This window comes from Marmota monax, unplaced genomic scaffold (assembly GCF_021218885.2).
Source record: "Marmota monax isolate L192 unplaced genomic scaffold, Marmota_monax_Labrador192_F-V1.1 WCK01_AAM20220418_F8-fsc00027, whole genome shotgun sequence".
Lineage (NCBI taxonomy): Eukaryota > Metazoa > Chordata > Mammalia > Rodentia > Sciuridae > Marmota > Marmota monax.
In genome coordinates this window covers 3,092,292-3,111,080 of record NW_026694617.1, presented here as the reverse complement: position 1 = coordinate 3,111,080, position 18,789 = coordinate 3,092,292, and the positions used below count along the sequence as shown (strand labels likewise).

The following is an 18,789-nucleotide window of genomic DNA, read 5'->3' as shown; positions in this document are numbered from 1 at the left end:
CAAGCATATTGGATTCATCCGGAAGCTTATCTCTGAAAGCCTTGAAATAACTGCTTTGACATTAACTTTTTCCTCCTGTTTTGTATTATTGTGAATATTATGAATATCTGCAGAAATTACTCAAAATTGAACCCAAGGTGGTTGAAACTTTACATTAGACTTTTAAACATGAGAACTTTCAAATTTATGCACTGAAAGAGAATTTAAGAGAGTCTTTCTCCTTGGAAGCTTTCTTAGGAAACAATTTTAATTTAACCAATGAGTGCTTGTCTCCTTTCTTATTAAAATTTCTTTAGAATTAATTTTCACAGCCACTTTTCACCTTTATACCTTTTGCTGAAACTTTATTCAAGACTGACAAATGTGTTAAATAGCTCAATCTCCTGAGAGTCTCAAAATCTACATCCATCAATCCCAGTTTCCACATTTATTCTCAGTGTCTCCTTTGACAGTTTATTTAACCTTTTTGAGAATCTGTTTTTTTCCATTGTCCAATAAAAACTCTCATAATTACTATGGCATATAGTTCTCAAGGATTCATGGAGATAAATGAAGTAGAGGACTTAACCAGGGTCATGGCACTGTGTCCAGTCAATGACTACTGCCTCTAGCTATATGAGTAGATCCTTCTTTTATTAAGTTAAATCTTTTGTGTCCAAAACATTTATTTAGTTATAAATTAATTATATACTTCTACAGAAACCTGTGTTTTCAATGCTTAAATGTCATCATTTCCCTTTTTGCTCTCATTTTTCTTAATTATTTTACTTTTTACTACTTCAGAAAATGCCTAATTAAAATCCTATGGGCATTAGTAGATAAAATATAATTATATGGGCTTTATTATTTTGAAATTCTTATTACTATAGGGCTCAACACAACTTTATTGGGTACAGTTGTATAATAGAAAGTATTTCTTCCCTTAGAAATTAAAAACAACTATATATAGTTATTGTTCCCTGTGTATAGTATACTTCAAAGGACGTTTCTAAGGAGAGAGAAGGTGAATGAAAGCTTGAAATTATCCACAACTCCAAGCATGATGCTCCTTTCTCTCAGAGCAATTCCAGTAACAGTTTGATACATTCAACAAGAAGAGTTATAAAAAGATGATAGTGCATTTGTATTCACAGAAGATAGTCACTGAATATTTTGCTTTGTCACTATACATTATTATTTTCAAATTCCACCTGAAAAGGTTTTCACAGTGCAAAATTTTATCTTTAAAGGACTCCTAACAGTGAAATAAACACTAGTTCTAAATATAACCTTTGTGTTCTGCAGAAAGGCAGCTATAATCTCTTCAAGAACCCAGACAAGTAATCTGACCACTGTTTAATGTCACAGAGACAGACGTTCAGGCTCTATTTATATAAATTGGCAGACACTGATGTGGTTTCAAATACATTTCTAAAACTCCACTCCTCCCCTGTGTGTTAAAACCTCACAATCTTATGATGGAAAAGGAAATCAATTTTAATTTCAAAATTAAACTTGAAGAAAACAAGCAAAATGACAATATCCACATTATTTGACTTGGTGTTCCCAGAGCTGTTAGTGACACACTATGAAAAAGCTATTTTTCAACAGGAATTGCTGGAGAACAAATTACCATTTCAATGAAATCTGATGGTGAAGGGTTTAAGAGCAGAGTTACAGGCTCTGGAGTGAAACAAAACTGGCTCTTTGAGTCTTAGCTCCATGAACTCAGACTGGTTATGTAATCGGCTAAGTTTCCTTCTGAGTAAAATGGGGTGAAAAGCCCTTCCTCACCAGGCTGTGGTAAATACCAGCAACAAATGCTCCTTATAGAACAATGCCTGTCAGAGAGCAGGGCTGAAGACCACCAGTGATCTATAAGATTAAGTGTTTGACTTATCCTAATCAATAAAGAAACAGATTTGGGAGAATACAAATGTTCCTATTTTGATTCTGAGATCCATTTTAAGATTAGCTGCAAGATCTTTGGAAAACATTTTCATGTTTATAAAAGAAGACAGTGATCATGTATTCAGGTAGTTTTTTGGACACGTTGCAATATTAAATGGAATTAGCATTCTAATTCATTTCCCAACTTCAGTTATCTTCTCCCTCTTTGAGTCATGGTTCTGCCCAATTAATCTTCCTAAAGAGCAATTACCATCTTGTTATTCTCCTGTTCAGAAATCTTCACAGATTCCCCATTAGTCACTGAATGAAGTTCAAACTTCTTATCTTTCTTTTCAAAGACCCTCCATAAATCTGTTCCTAATATATCCTTCAAATATTATCCCTTCCTCTTCTCCTGTGTGAATCTTATGCTCCAGCCAAACTGAATTAGATTATAAATTCTGCAAAGTCTTCATTCATTTGTCTTTGTAACTCTGTTGTCTACCACACTGCTATGGGTGATATGTCCTTCCAGAACAATACCATTGCTGGTGGCCTCCAGGCTTGTTGATTTTGTTCTTGCCCCATCTAAAATTTAAACTAGATTTTGTCATCATCATTTGGAATACTGTTTTGGTCTTCTGAAATGATAGTGACACTCAAAATAACTTCAGGGCACACCATTGCAACTGCAATATCAAACAGTTATAAAAGAAGGATACACAGAGGAAACATTCTGACATCACTGCCAATACAACATTAAGGTCTTCTTCATTTACTATCTACCAATTCAAAGATAATCCTTGCTGTTTCCACCAGAATACGTGACTATTGCAGACATGGAAATCTTGGAAATCCTTGCTAAGCTCAGGATGGCAGAGAATAGAATTTTACATGTGCTTTCTGAACAATGGAATTAGGTAAACACCACATTGAAGAGCGGTATGTAAGCCATTTTTGTCATCAGTCTATCATGTGCCACTATTGCAAAAAAAGAGAAGCATAGTCAATATAAATATTATTCTAGAAACCATAATGTATTCAGTTCATTACACTATAATGCTTTGATTATACTTAATTATTCCTAGACTGGTTATAGCATTTTACCAGAAACAAAATGCCTATGATTTTCTTTTTCTTTTCTTTTTTTTTTCATTGAGACATTACTCATTTCTGGTTTTCTTTTTTTAATTTTTTTTAAAAGATTCTTCTTTTTAGTTTAGTAGAATGTATTTTGACATATCATACATACATGGAGTATAACTTCCCATTTTTTTTGTGGTTGCATATGATGTGGAGCTACATGGTCATGTATTCTTAAATACTTCCTGTTTTTTAAAGCAATAATATTATGAATAGCAACTAATCAATGCTATTAACAGTCTCACACATGTTGATTTGTTAGGTACTACAACAAATAGTTAAAGCAGTAATTCTCAAAAAATGTATCTATAATTTCTTCTTGTACTTTCTTATTTTCATTCTTTTCTTTGCCCACTATAATGGGACTTCAGAACTAACTATTCTGCTAAAATCACTTTTGTCAAGGCCGTCAATTACTTCCTTCCCTTACATTTACATCTTTTTTCTTATCTCAGCACTGTTTGCCATGACATGGTCTAAAGAATCTTTTTATTTCCCCTGTGCCTCCTATACATGCTTCTTCAAACCTATCCTCCCCAATTCTTCTCCAGCTTAGTAAAAATCATTTTCCCATTACTCAAGTCAAAAACCTAGTAGTTATTCTTATATTTATTTTCCTTCCTTTGCCTCCTGCATTCAAATTAATAGAACTATGTTCTATTAATTCTGGCAACAAAATGTGCATTGAACCTGTTTCCTTTCATCTCTACTGCAATCACTTATGATGAGTTCATTTCAAACATAGTCATTTTCTTACTGAACTAATACTATATGCTCCTACTTGGTCTCCCAACTGCCTGACTCATCCCTCTATGATCCATTGTAATGATAATCAAAGTGTCTCACTTCTCTAATTCAAACCATAGTAGTATTCTTGATATTGACTAGTACCCCAATCGTTACCATGGCCTGGTCATATTTTCTTGATATTGAATAGAATAGTACACCCAAACTTTACCATGGTCATATAGTTACCTGCTATCTTGTGATTTTCTTCCCTCCTTGTCTAAATCAGAAATTACTCGAAGACCAGTAAATTGCATTCCTATTAAATGTTTTACACCATGGTCTAGAACAGTGGACGGCAAACCATAGCTTCTAGATTAATCTAGTCTGCTGCCATTCCTATACATAAAGCCTTTTGACATACAACCACATCCACTCACTTAACTGACTGGGTGTCAGGAATAAAAAAGAAGAGAGTGAGATGACATAAGAGTTTTAAGTATAAGCATTTACAGAATGTTGGGACCATTAATTAAAACTGCGATATAAAGAGAATCTGGAGGGAGGATAATGGATATGGGAGTGAACATGTGAAACATAAGATGCTGGTATCACCTTGTGGTAGAGAGGGCAAGCAGACAGTGAATGATCTAAAGCTAGGATAGTATATTGCAACTTTCATGCTACAATGGCCGAACTGAGTTGTGCAACAGAGGCTGGATAGCCTGGAGCCAAAAATACTATAGAACCATTTGTCAACTTCTGTAGTAGACTTAGAGGAAGCTGAGGTGGTAGAATCCCTTGCAAAAAAAAAAAAAATTATATGTAGTCAAGGATCTAGCATATGTTGAAAATGGAATTAGGATATTAGTAGTGTACAATGAGATGAAGAGAAATCATCCAGAGATAGATTCTACAGGATTTGACCACTATCTGGCTGTAAAAAAGAAAAGGAAGAGAGTGAGATAACATCATGTTTTTTTTTTTTTTAATCTTGGCACCATACAGATTGTTGGGACCATGAATACAAACTGGGATATAAGAAGAACCTGGAAAGAAAACAATGAATATGAGGATGGACCTGGGGAACACAGGACGCTGCCAGCACCTTGTGGTAGAAAGGGAAAGATGACAGTTAATGATCTAAAGCTTAGGACAGTGGTTGTGACTGGGAAGCTATATTTCAGATTCATATTTGCATAAGCAATAATAATGTTTGAAACCATGGGAGTAGGTAAAGATTCAAGGAGAGACTTTTTAATGAGAAGATATTCAAGGACAAGACTTCAAGAAATTCATATGCTTAGGGATAATAGAAGAAGAGACAAGAGAGAAAAATTACTCATTTAAGAAGAAAAATTACAGTAGTTTCCAGAAGAAATGACTTTTGAGTGTTAACTACTCAGGAAAGTTAAAAGTATTAAATAAGAGAAAAGGGGATAAAAGTTCTACTCATTTATTAAAACTGATTTCTTTACTTTACATCTAATATATACATATACACATGCATGTAGAATTCTCATGGCTTAAAAAATTCTAATGCTTTATGTTTGTCACAATAAAGTTGTGAACAGCTCTCAAAAAGTCATGAATTAGACAATATGGGAAATTCTCCCTCACATGGCAGTCTATGCACAAACATATCAAAGATGATATAGCAGCACCCTGGGGTGGTGGTGAGCACCAGTGTCCTTCTGGTTTATGATTCTGATACTTCTAACATGCACCTTCTATTCTGTGTGTGTCAATGGCTGCTTCAGTTTTTTCCAAGAAGTCTTTATTCCAACTACCAAGTAGAAAGCACCCCTCCTCTTTCTCCCATGGGCACAACCCAGATATTGCAAACATCAATACTGCTCATATCCCGTTAGCCACAAAGTCATGAGACAACTCCAGCTGCCAAAAGAGCTAGAACATGTTTGTCTTTATCTCACTGACCAGTGCCCAGATAAAATATTTGAGTCTATTCTCATCTGAAGAAGGAAAGCCTATACTGGGGACAGCTGGCAATCTTTGTCAAATACTCCCCCAAGCAGAAAAATTAAAATTCCCAAGGCACAGAAAACTAAACAAAGGTAGAAAAATGGGATTATATAAAAATAAGCAATTTCTGCACAGCAAAAGAGACAAGAAACAGAGTAAAGAAACAAGATGGGAGAAAATACTTGCAAATCATTCATCTGATAAAGGATTAGTATCCAGGATATATAATTCAAAAAACTTAATATTAACAACAAGGACAGCAACATAAAACTCTAGTAGTTCAATATAAAAGTGGGCAAATAATCTATATACATATTTCTTAAAAGGAGCCATACAAATGGTCAACAAGTATATGATATTGGATCAGTACTCCAGCATATAAGCTGAGGCAATGACTTACTCAATAGGACCCCTAAAGGTCAGGAAATAATGCCAAGTGTTAGTAAACAGGATGGCATCAAATTAAAAATCTTCTGCACAGCAAAGGAAACAATTAGGAATGTAAAGAGAGAACTTACATAATGGGAGAAAATCTTTGTTAGCTACTCTTCTGACAGAGGAATAATATCCAGAATATGAAAAGAACTCAAAAAGATTAACACCTAAAGATCAAATAACCCAATTAATATATGGGCAAATGATTAAAAAACACTTCTCAAAAGAAGAAATACAAATGGCCAACAAATATATGAAAAAAATGTTAAACATCTTAGCAATTAGGGAAATGAAAACTTAAACTATACTGAGATTTCATCTCCCACCTGCCAGAATGGTAGCCACCAAGAATACAAACAATAATACATGCCAGAGAGGTTATGGAGGAAAAGAAACACTTATATACTGTTGGTAGAACTATAAATTAGTACAAGCAATATGGAGATCAGTATGGAGTGACCCAGTTATATCACTCCTAGGTACTTATTCTAAAGAATTAAAGTCATCATACTGTAGTGATACATGTATATCCATGTTTATAGCAGTACAACTAACAACAGCCAAACTAGGAAACCAGCCTAATTGTCCATCAATAGATGAATGAACATATAAAATGTGGTATATATAAACACAATGGAGTTTTATTCAGCTACAAAGAAAAATGAAACTATGACATTTGCAGGAAAATGGATGTTACTTGAGATCATTGTTAAGCAAAATAGACCAAACACTGAAGGTGAAGGGTCCTATGTTTTTTTTCTCATATGTGGGAGCTAGAAAGGAGAAAAGAAAAGAAAATGTGGATAGGTGGAGATCTCATGAAAACTAAGGGAAGATCAGTAGAGGTAAGGTACCAGGGAGTGGGAGGGCAAGGAGGGAGGAAGGAAGTGCTGAGGAGTGATATTGGCCAAATTATATTGTTCTACTGCATGCATGTATGAATACATAAGAAGAAATTACACCTTTATATACAACTATAATGCACCAATAAAAAATGTGGAAAGAGAAAAAGCAAAAGAAAAAACTCATTTTCTAAATGGGAAAATAAATAAACAAATATATGAAAAGGTTTGCTATCAGGAAAATGCAATTCAAAACTACAATGAGATATCTTCTCACTCCAGTTTGAATGGCTACTATAAAAAAGACAAAAACCAACCAAACAAATGCTGGCAAGAAAATTGAACTCTTATACAATGTTCATGGGAATGTAAACTAGTACAGTCATTATGGAAAAGCCTTGTGAAATTTGTTCTAGAAACTAAAAATAGATCTACACTATGATCCAATTATCACACTCCTATTTGTGTGTGCATGTGCCTGTGTGTGTGTCTCTCTCTCTCTAAATATATTCATATTTAGAGAGAGAGAGAGAGAGAGAGAGAGAGAGAGAGAGAGAGAGAATCAAAGGAAATTAAATCAGCATAATAAACAGATACCTGAATGTCCATGACCATGGGAACCTAGTTAAAAGATGACCTGAGAAAGATTCCGGGTGTTTATCTTGCAGGAATCCTATCTTCTGCTTAGATAAAAGGATTATCTACAATGATCCAGGCTATTCATCAATTATCAAAGATATCTACATTAATTTTCTATTTATTATCTTTATAATCTCTTTAAGGGAAAGAACATGGGAAGGTTAAAACTGACCAGATAAAAATATTCCCAAACCTGAAGAGAGATTTTTTTAAAGCAATAAGATAGCTATGAATCAATTATCTGTCCAGTCACATTTTGTCCCTGGGTATGTAATGCTTAATGATTAGTGGAGAATCTGGGATGATGAAATTTCAGAATCTCTCAGGACTTTTCTGCCATTCTCAGTTTTTTTTTCTGATTTTATTTGTTTATTAGGCTTCCACGTGATTAATATTACTTATTTTTCTCTACCATTAGGCCTCTGCATCCCTGGAACTTGCTAATGCTTCTCCATAGACTGAAGAATGAAGAACAGGTGTGTATGACAGAGAAGGGCCAAGGAGGGAGACCTGAGATTGGTCCCAATAATTAAGCTCTCTAGCAGTTTTCCAACTTTGAGCAAATTTATAGGAACTCTTTTTTCACATTATTATCTCTTTATTAATTTTTTTAAAAAATAATATATTGTTCCTTCATGAAGTCATTAATTTTTATTAAATTAAGGAAAGTGAGTGTCTTTCTGTGCATTTTGCAAATAATTTCCTTAAGGCTGACTTGTAGCACATGGGACTGTAAGTTGGCAAAAGATTATCCCTTGGAATAGAAGCATGATTTTAACATTTATTTTCGTATTTGTCAATATTTGCTGTAGTCCAAGGTTTTTTTGTGACTAGTTTGAGACTACCCTTGTTCTTTTGCTCTTTCCTTTTTCCTTTGAATTTCCCAAGTGGAACTGGGATAGAATCTGTCCCCTCCGGTTGCAAAGCTATATGAAGTCGGTCCCTAGCTCCCAGTGGGCACATCCTTTACTTTAGGGAGTATACTGATTTAAAACTGAAAATGAAAGAGAGGCAGGGAGACCTAGGAAAGAAAGAGATCTTGAGAGCACATATCTGAGATATGAAACTCCTTGTTCCAGTCATTCCCTCGGGCTGGAAACAATTTCTTTGTTGCCCTGTTCATAATTTTATCAGGTGAAGCAATATCCCTCTTTTACCTGAATCTAGTTTGAGATTGGATTTTATTCTTTTCAGTTCTGAAAGTTCTGATTAATAAGTACTATTCAGCCTTCGACTATAATAAAATTTTAGATTTTGTTTTTTTCTTTCCGAATATATGAGTGAAAAAGCCTTAATTTAAGAATGAACAAAGAATACCCTTTACTTTGTGAATCTAGACTATGACAGCCTCCTCTGTGCACACTGCTGATGAGAGCGATTATGGATGAAATGAAATTGGGGGGAAATGAACATCCAGTCCCTTCATGTCATCTTAAAGGGTGTTGAAAGTGTTAACATTTAAGATGTACAATGCCTCACTCCTGCCCTCTGTGTTCCTGAGGGAGCTGGTGACACTGCTACAGCTGTGTGTGCAGAAACTGTAAGAAGGACACTCATGCCTTTGCCTAATTACCGTGCAGCTTTGCTGGACTTCTGTCCAATCCCTGACAATGCCAACAGTGATGAGGGACCACTGCAGCCTAACAAGCTTGGAAAAGTTGGATATTCGAAATGTTAAAGTTGATCTACTTGTGTGGGAAAGAAGAGGTCTTAAGTCACCCAAGCTATTCAATTAAAAATGTCTTTTGGAATTAGTAAGGAAATGATCTTATCAGTTGATAGCTCTTTATGTAAAGCATATTTTTCCTTTTTTTTGAACTGCAGGCTGTGTTGACTAGCCCCCGAAGAGAGGAACAAATAAATTAATCCTTCTTTTCATTAAAAAGCTAAATTGCATGTGTCTAAATCGAGCTCTTTTGTCTGCTTTAATGAGGTATAATTGACAAATAAAAAATAGGTAGTATATATTCAAAGTGTACAATGTTATGTTTTGATGTATTATACATTGTGAAATGATTTCAACAATCAAGCTAATTAACATATTTGTCACTTTACATAGTTACCTTTTTTTATGGTGAGACATGCTTAAATTCTATTCTCTTATAAGTTTCAATACAGTACATTATTATTAACTATAAGAACCAAGTGGTACACTGTTATATCTGCAGAACTTACTTGTCATATAACTGAAAGTTCATGCCCTTTGACCAACATCTTTTCATTTCCTCCAACCTGTCCCCTTACCAGGTCCTGCCAAGCACTTCTCTTTTTTGTTTTGTGTATTAAAAAAGAAATTTAACCTTCCAATTTTAAGTGACACCATCCAGTATTGTTTTTCTGTGTCTGACTTATTTCACTAGGTATAATATCTTCCAGATTCATTCAAGTTGCTGCACATAGCAGGCTTTTCTTCTTTATTTTTTAAAGACTGAATAATATTCCATTGTCTATATACATCATGTTTCTTTCTCCATTCATTTATTAATGACAGATTCTTAGGTTGATTCTATATCTTGGCTATCGTGAATAATAAACATACCTCTTTGAGATAATACTTTTATTTCCTTAGGAATATACATAAAACTCAAAGTGGATTACATATTTAAAAACTAAAACTGAAATTATAGCACTCTTAGAAGAAAATATAGGAAGGGAACTCCATGATATTGGACCATGATTTTTGGACATGACACCAAAAGCACAGGCAACCAAAGCAAAATAAACCAAAAGGAGTATAAAAATTAAAAATGTATTTCCTGTACAGCGAAGGAAATGATTAAACAATGAAAAGGCAACCCCACTAGATGGGAGTCAGTATTTGCAAACTATATTGAGTTACTATCCAAGCTGAGGATATGAATCATTAGTAAAGGGCATGCTTGAGGTCCTGAGTTCAGTCCCTAGGACAACAACAACAGCAAATAAAAAAGGGATTAATATCCAATATATCCATTCATCCATTAAAAACAGAAACAGGTTGATTCTATATCTTGGCTATTGTGAATATCCTGAATTAAAAAATGGGCAATGATCCAAAATAACATTTTTCCCAAGAAAACAAAATGGCCCAACATGTATATGAAAAAGTGCTCAATGTCACAAATCATGGGAGAAACAAAACTATAATGAAAAATCAAAACTATAATGAAAAATCACCTATTAAAACAGATACTGGATAACAAGAGTTGTTGAGATAAGAATGCAAAGAAAAGGGTGTCCTGGAACAGTATTGGTAGAAATGTTAATTAGTGAAGCCATTAAGGCAAACAGTATGGAAGCTCTTCAAAAAATTAAAAATAGAACTACCATATGATTCAGCACTCCAATTTCTGGGTACATATGCACAAGAAATAAAATTAAAAAGTAAGGTTTTTATCTTAATAAGAAGTACCTGGGAGAGTGTTTTCTAATCTTAACAATCTAATATAAAACTCCAATGCACAAACTTTTGTGCAATGTAAACTTGTTAGTTTTTGATGATCATTAATAATCATTGACATTGTTATTCCATTATTAATTCATAACATGTTCCATTAATATTTTAGTTATTATCTTTAGTTGAAATTTACACAGAGAACACTAATAAATGTTTTAATTGTTCTTCTTTATCCTTGACACTAGCCATCATAGATTGAATTCATTTTTTCTCCAATTAATGTGTGTGTGTTTGTGTGTGTCTGTGTATGTTTGCGTGCATGCACATGCATGCTACCTTAGCACTATAGCACTCTTAGGACATTAGAAAATGAGACAGATTCTGTCCCTACTCTCATGAGGAAACACATTCTACTAAATGAAAGTCTTCTCAAAAAATACTTGTCTATAAAATGGATTCATGCAATAAGTGAGGTTGTGTGTAATTATGATGCACTCTAGTGTAGGCCTTTTTGAATAGATCAAAAGACTTGCTATGCTGAAGTCCATGGTATGATGAATACTGTCTAATGAAACTCCTGTTTGCTTCTAGAGGATAAATTACATTTCAAGATTAGTAGAATAAAGGGAACAGGGGATGGGAGGCCCAGAGGGAGGGGAGAGGTACTGGGACATGGTACTGGCCAATTTGTATCATTATATTGTGTTGAATATACAAATATATTACAACAAATCTCAGCATTGTGTACAATTACAATGTGCCAATAAAAAATGTAGAAACATAAAAAAGTTAAAGGGAATGAAAAAAAAGACTTTCCTGAAAATGACTTTAAGCAATACATTGCAAATTCACCACCACTTTGTTATTCTGTTGAGATATTTTCCTCAAGGAAATGACATGCAAATCACCAGGTTCTACAGATTGTTCTCATTACATACAAAGGACAATGACTATACAAATTAGCAATTTTGTTCATCAGTAAAAATCAATAAAAGCACACTGCCTGGATACTTATATAAAAAGTTATGATATTTGCTTTCTGAATCATTTCCCCAGAGCCAGTTTTTACTGACAGAGTCTGTCTCCTCACATTAGTGACAGGCAGAAATAATTAACTGCAAGTTGTCACTTGTGATCGAATGATCCATGAAGTAAAGCACTAAGTGGGGCAGATGAAATCCAGGCTGTCCTCCCTACATCTGCTAGAATAGAGCTAGGAATAATCTCTGAAACATTTCCACTTATTTCCAAAATTTACGTGGATGAGAGTGATAATAACCTATTTTTTTATGGAATATTTTAAAGATATTCTTTACTCTTAATTACATCCCCTGGGAAATATCCTACACCACTTTCAGAATGTGTCTGAAATTAGGATAAAACTGTGTAATTGTAGTTAGGATAAGGAATTAATCATCATAAATATTACTATGCCTAGTTGTTAAGTGTGAAGTGTATGTTCATATAAGAAACAGTACTTTTTCTCCTTGTTCATTCATCAGCAAGTACTTAGAGAATGCCTTCCTTATGCCAGAAATTTCTCCATCAACTGAGAAAATAAAGATGATTAAGATATAATTCTTTACCTCAAGTTTTTCCCAGTTTGGAAGAAGATAAACTAGAAAATTGATGCTCAGGATATAGATGATCAGAGCTATGGTTAAAAAAAGAGAGACAGAGATCATAGAAAGGTTTGTAAATATGAGTAAAGAGGACTCGGAAGGGCTGGGGTTGTGGCTCAGTGGTAAAGCATATGCCTCACATACGTGAGGCACTGGGTTCAATCCTCAGCACCACATAAAAATAAATAAATAAAGGTATTGAGTCCATCTACAACTGAAAAAAAAAAGACTCAGAAAAATTTCCAGGAAGATGCAAGTTTTGTTCAAATTCTTGAAGGAGGCTCTGCACCGCCCAGTAGGAGGTGATTGAAGTAATAACAAACAACAACAAAAATGAAAACACAGGGATTTAGCCATGCACACTGCTATTTAAAAATGTCATAAGCTGCATAGCTTATAAGCAAATATTTATTTCTCAGATTTTGGAGGCCAGGGCTTCCACAAACATGTCGCCTTCAGACTCAGTGTCTGGTAGGAACCCTTTCCTCACAGCACCTTCTTGCTGTGTCCTCACTTGGCAGGATGAACAAGGAAGCTTTCTAGGACCTCTATTAGGGCACTATTCCCATTCACAAGGGCTCTATACTTGAATCCAATCATCTACCAAAGGCCCCATCTCTCAATGGCCTCACCTTGGAGTTTAGGATTTCAACATATGAATTTTAGAGTGATACAAACTATTAGCAGACAATAACTGCAGAGTGTTTGAGACTATAAAGCATTTTGAGAAGTGACAAGAGATGTGGAGAGAAAGGTAAGAAAGGAAGAATGCAGGAGGAGAACCTGTAGAGTGAAAAGAATAAGATCAACTCACCAAATGCTTCCATGAAAAGTTTAATTTTATTCTGAAGATTATAAGAGAACACTAAAGATTTCCAAGGAGATCTATATTTTAGAAGGATTACTTTGCAATTGAGAGATGAGCAAGACTGGAGTTAGAAAATCAGTTAGGAAGAGATAAAGAAGCAACTAAAGATGCTCCCCCCCACCTTTTCTACTAAAAAATGGAACAGATGGAGGGCTTGTACCTGAAAATGGAAACAGTGAAGAACAGCATCTTGCATTTTTGAAAGGTGAAAAATAAACATACAGGCCAAGTTAAAAATAGATAAATTCTGTTTTTAAAGGTTTGTATGTGTAAAGTGGGTTGCAAGATAATGTTAGGGTCGGTAAACAAGTCAGGATGGCGCCTGGCATTTTGCCAGAGGGAGTGGTATGTGAAGTAACACCAGCGAGCCATTCAGTGTGGAGATTCCTTATTGGTTGACTGCTGTATCTAGTTTATGTTAATCAAGATAAGCTGTGTGGAATGTATATATATCCCTCCTGTCCTACAATAAACGGCTCCCACTCCTGCTGTATCAATGTACACAAGTTGTTCGTCCCCCCCCCCCCCCCCCCGGTTATTTTGCTGCAGCCGGACTGCGGCAAGATAAGAATAATATTATAGCATAGAGAAAAATGCGTTAGAAGCAGATAGAACCCATGATCATATAGGTTTGGTCTCAGTGGTTCTGGGGACCTCCCTTCCTAACAGAATTAAGTTGTATTGGATGCTGTGTTATAGGTTTTCACATTTTTAAGAATTACCCACGGTAGTCAATAAAAGCAATTTTAAAAAAGAAAAGATATTATCAGCTCTATTCCCAGACTTAATCACAATATCCACAAAAGGCTTTGGGAACTGTATGCCTTATTTTATTTTTAAATAATAACTTCAGGTGGATTCTTAACAGCATAGGGTTCTGAGATCTGTATAGTAGCAACATGTGTTAAGCATCTACTTTGAAATAGGTACTATAAGCTTCATGCACACCCAGTCTGTATGTCTTACAACAACAGATCAAAATAGGTATTGATATCCCCATTTTAATATAATAAAAGTGATGTTCGTAATCTTTCTCAAGGTCTGAAAGCTAATAAGTGGAAATAGCAACTCCTACGGATTCCAGTATCTGTGCTCTTCACATTAAATGACCTTGCTTTGTGTTGAAGACCAAGTAGTGTGATATATGCAAGGAATTTTCTCTTAGTAAGAAGAATATTATAAAGCAACAAAACAATCTAATACAATTATCTTTACATGCCTGCTCATACCAGGCTTTCCATAGTGTTGAAGCCTTAACTTCCTCTTATCCCTTGCAGCAATACAGCAGTGCATCTGACTTTGCTAAGTAGCAATGATGTCCTCCAGGGATTTGCTTCTAACCCTCTGAACATTTCTCTACCATTTTTTGCATTTTGCTTCTCATCTTTTTGGTTTTCCTTCCATTGCCTAGGATTAAATCCCATTACTCACTAAATTCTGGCCAATTTTGAGCCAAAGAAGACAGAACAAAATAGGGTTGATAAGAAGATAGAGTACCAAAGGATGAACAGAAGGGAAAAGGAATAGGAGTGAGATCTAAACTTAGAACCATGCTTTAATAAATTACAGGGATATTTTTAAACACCTTAAAAATAAAAACAGAAAACACCCAATTAAGCTGTATTTCAATGTTAACTACTTTTTGGCCACATTAGTCATCTGTTCAGCAAGTTAAAGCACATTTTTCTCACTATAGGTGTTCTGATAACAATTAGATTACTTTGAAAATTAAGGATCTGAATATCCTCATCCAAAATGTGTCCTGCAGTTTCTTGTGGTACTAAAAATTATAAATGTAAGGTTAATTTCTTTAGCTTGTTCTTCCCCAGCTTTTCTGTGCATGAAACATAAGTCAACAAATATTTATTGAAAGCCCACAGGGTACAGCACTGCACAGCCTGCCATAGAAGGATAGGTTAAAGAAAGCAAAGATAATATCTGACATGTATAAAAATAGATGAGATAGGGCATATCCAATCAAGGCTTTTAGAAACATACAGAATGCTCAAGAATCTGGTAGAGATAAAGTTTAGCAAGCATTTTGATGTCCATGCAGATAAAATGTCAGAAATAGGACACCATAATAAGGCCACATCAAAATCCAAGGAATTCTATGCTGCAAACTTCAAAGTCTGTGAGTGAAACATCTTGTAGTACAAGACAGTAAATACAAATAATGATGGGACATGTGAAAATATCACTAGATCTTGAAAGAGCCCCTGTCTAGTTAAATCTGGGGTAAGTTGAGCACCAAAAATAATGACCAAACCAAGTTACAATTCATTAAATAAGAATGCATGAGTCTATACTAATATAAATAAATCAATTAATTAAGAAGATATGCTCTTTCTTACAGTAGAATGTAGCCATTAAGTGTAGAAAGAATGAGAGAATTTAAAAATCATCATGCAACCTTCAAAATGATAGTGGAGTTTGGCAAAACTCACCAATTATCTATTCGGGTTGCTATAACAGAAAACCATGAGTTAGGTTTATAACCAATAGAAATTTACCTCTCAGAGGAGGGAGAGAAGTCCAAAGTCAAGGTGCTGGCAGATTCGAAGTCTGATGCGGGCCGGCTAATTGGTTCATAGTTGGCTGTTTTCTTGTTGTTTCCTCAAATGGTAGAAGGGCTGATGGAGGTATTCAGAAGCTCTTTTATAAGGCCAATGAATGATTCATTAGAATGCCACCTCAGACTACAATCACCTACAAAGTCCCCACCTTCTAATACCAACACATGGGGGTTATCATTTTAACATGACTTTCACTGGGACCCAAACAGTCTATAGCACAATGGGTATTAACGCAAGTGAGTGAAAGTTCAATTAGGAGCAAGACATTTACCTAACTTCAAAGTATCTTACCACAATATGTTCATTAATTACAAAATAAAAGATAGTAACTTGAAACTGGATAAACCTGCCAGATCAAAATCAGCGTCATTAACAATAGGACAAAAAACATCAAGTGATATGCTGGAAAGAACATGTTACTCCTATGTTTCTCTTCTTTTTTTTTTTTCTTTTTTTTTTTTTCTGGTATTCTGGATTGAACCAAAGGGTGCTTCTTTACTGTGCTATATCTTCAGTGCTTTTTGTATTTTATTTTGAGACAGGGTCTCATTAAGTTGCTGAGAATCCTCCTTCCTAAGTCTCCTGAGTCTAGGGCAGGTGTGAGTTTACAGGTGTGTATCACCAGACCTGGCATGTGTTATTTTTTTAAAAAAATTATAATCCAAATCATTTATCAGGAAACAGCTGATAAACATTGAGGAATATTAGTTAAAAACATAAACGTCTTAGACTCTTAAAAGTCATTATATAATGAAAGACAAAGACAGGAACTGTCCAAGTTTTAAAGAAATTAAAAACAACTGAATACAAAACAAAAACAAAAACTTACCATTTGCTGAATTGTTATAAAACCCTTGGTTGGACAATTAATGACATCTAAACAAAATCTGAGTACAGTATTCTTAATATAAAGTAGTATTATATAATATTTTCTTGATTTCAATAGGTATGCTGCAGTTATCTTTATTTTATAATAGGAGAGAAAATAAAGCCAATGAGGTAAAACATCATTTGGGAGGTCTGTGTGCAGTCTACATGGGAATGTTATGTGCTTTTCTTACTACATTTTTAGAAGTTTTAAATTAAGTCAACATTAAAAGTTAAAAAAAAAATAGAAATAAAAAATTACAAAATCTGGTCTGGTTATCTATTGCTCTGTAACAAATACTCCAAAACCAAGCAATACAAAAATTGTAACTGTTTTTGTTCTGTCTCATGATTTGGTGGATGATAATTGGGATAGGGCTCAGCTGGATAATTATTTTGCTCTCCAAGGTATTGACTGAGGTACTTGGAGAGTCAAGGTATTGAGCTGACTGCTGGTTTTCTTTAGCTGGAAGGATATGTATTGGCTTCATTGGCATAGCAGACATATTGACAGGGATAAACTGTTGAAACAACCAATTGAAACACTCCCATGAAAACAGAATGTCTTTTCTGGAATCTCAGGGCTCCAAATGAGGATTTCCAGAGACAGTTTCTTAAAGCTGGATCTGGGAACTAGAATATGTCTGTCATATTTTGTTCAAACTAATCACAGACCTGAACAGATATATGGGCAAAAGACATAAACTGCTCCTCTCTATAAAAGGCTTGGTGGTGAATTTGTAGCCATCATTAATCTCGTAAAGTAGTTGCTCAGAAAAATAACATTGCTTATTTTCTCCATTATTATTAGTCTTTTTTTTAATCAAAGAAAAATGTTTAATGTTACTTTAAAAAGGTAATGTTTAATGTTTTAAAGCAACTTTATCAATAGATAATGTTTAATATTTTATTTTATTATTTTTTTTAAATTTTTTATTGTTGGTTGTTCAAAACATTACATGTTTCTTGGTATATCAATCTGTATATCGAGTAAAAATTGGAGTTCATAACCCACTTGAATCAAAGTGTGAAATTATTAGTCTTCTATCAAGAATTTCATTTCACATCTGTATTATTATTTTTCTTCTGCTATTATTTATTTGTCTTATATTATCTCCAGTTATAATTCAATTTAAGCTGTTTTCTAATCTCTATTGAATTTCTTGTTTGATCCCTGGATTTTAAAGGTATATAATTTCCATGCAGTTTAAAGTGCCCTAATTATCTTTTAGTTACTGATTTTTAAATTAAATTTTACTTAAGTTAGGAAAAAAAAAACCTAAGAGCAATTTCAAGCCTTTGAAATTTATTAATATTTTCAGCATGACCCAGTATCTCATTCATGTTCAAATTTTCTATCTGCATTTGAAAGAATGTGAATTCCATAATTGTGTGGTGAAATATTTCTCATATATTTATTCAGTCATTTGTTAATTGTGTTTCTAAGAAATTTCTTATCTTTTGAGACTTTTTGCTCATTTTTTAAAAGTCACTCCTCTGTATGGATGTTAACTTTTTTATTATGACAGTTTGTCAATTTCAGAAATATGTTATTATGATTGCACATTTCTTTAAGTTTATATATATATATATATATATATTTAATATGCATATGTTTTGTAGGTACATTATTGACAGATACAGATTTGGGATTTATTTTTATAGGATTCTGACATGTTTATCCTTTTTAAATGTGTTTCCCTTTGGCTGATAACATATATAGTCATAGTCTACATTTGCTAATATCAATACAGCTAAGACAGATTTATTTTCATGACTATATGCGTGTTTATCTTTCTGTATCCTTTTGTTTTCCTCTTTTCTGTCTTTTTTTTTTTTTGGT

General features: G+C 34.0%; 1 long non-coding RNA gene across 1 annotated transcript in view; it reads left to right on the top strand.

Annotated features, from left to right (window-relative positions):
* Window positions 1-9,537, top strand: part of LOC124077957 (uncharacterized) — a 133,187-nt gene extending 123,650 nt beyond the window's left edge. The window contains exons 4-5 of the long non-coding RNA XR_006846770.2: window positions 8,056-8,113; window positions 9,462-9,537. This is a non-coding gene — a long non-coding RNA (uncharacterized LOC124077957). The remainder of the gene's footprint in view (window positions 1-8,055; window positions 8,114-9,461) is intronic.
* Window positions 9,538-18,789: the final 9,252 nt, after the last annotated feature.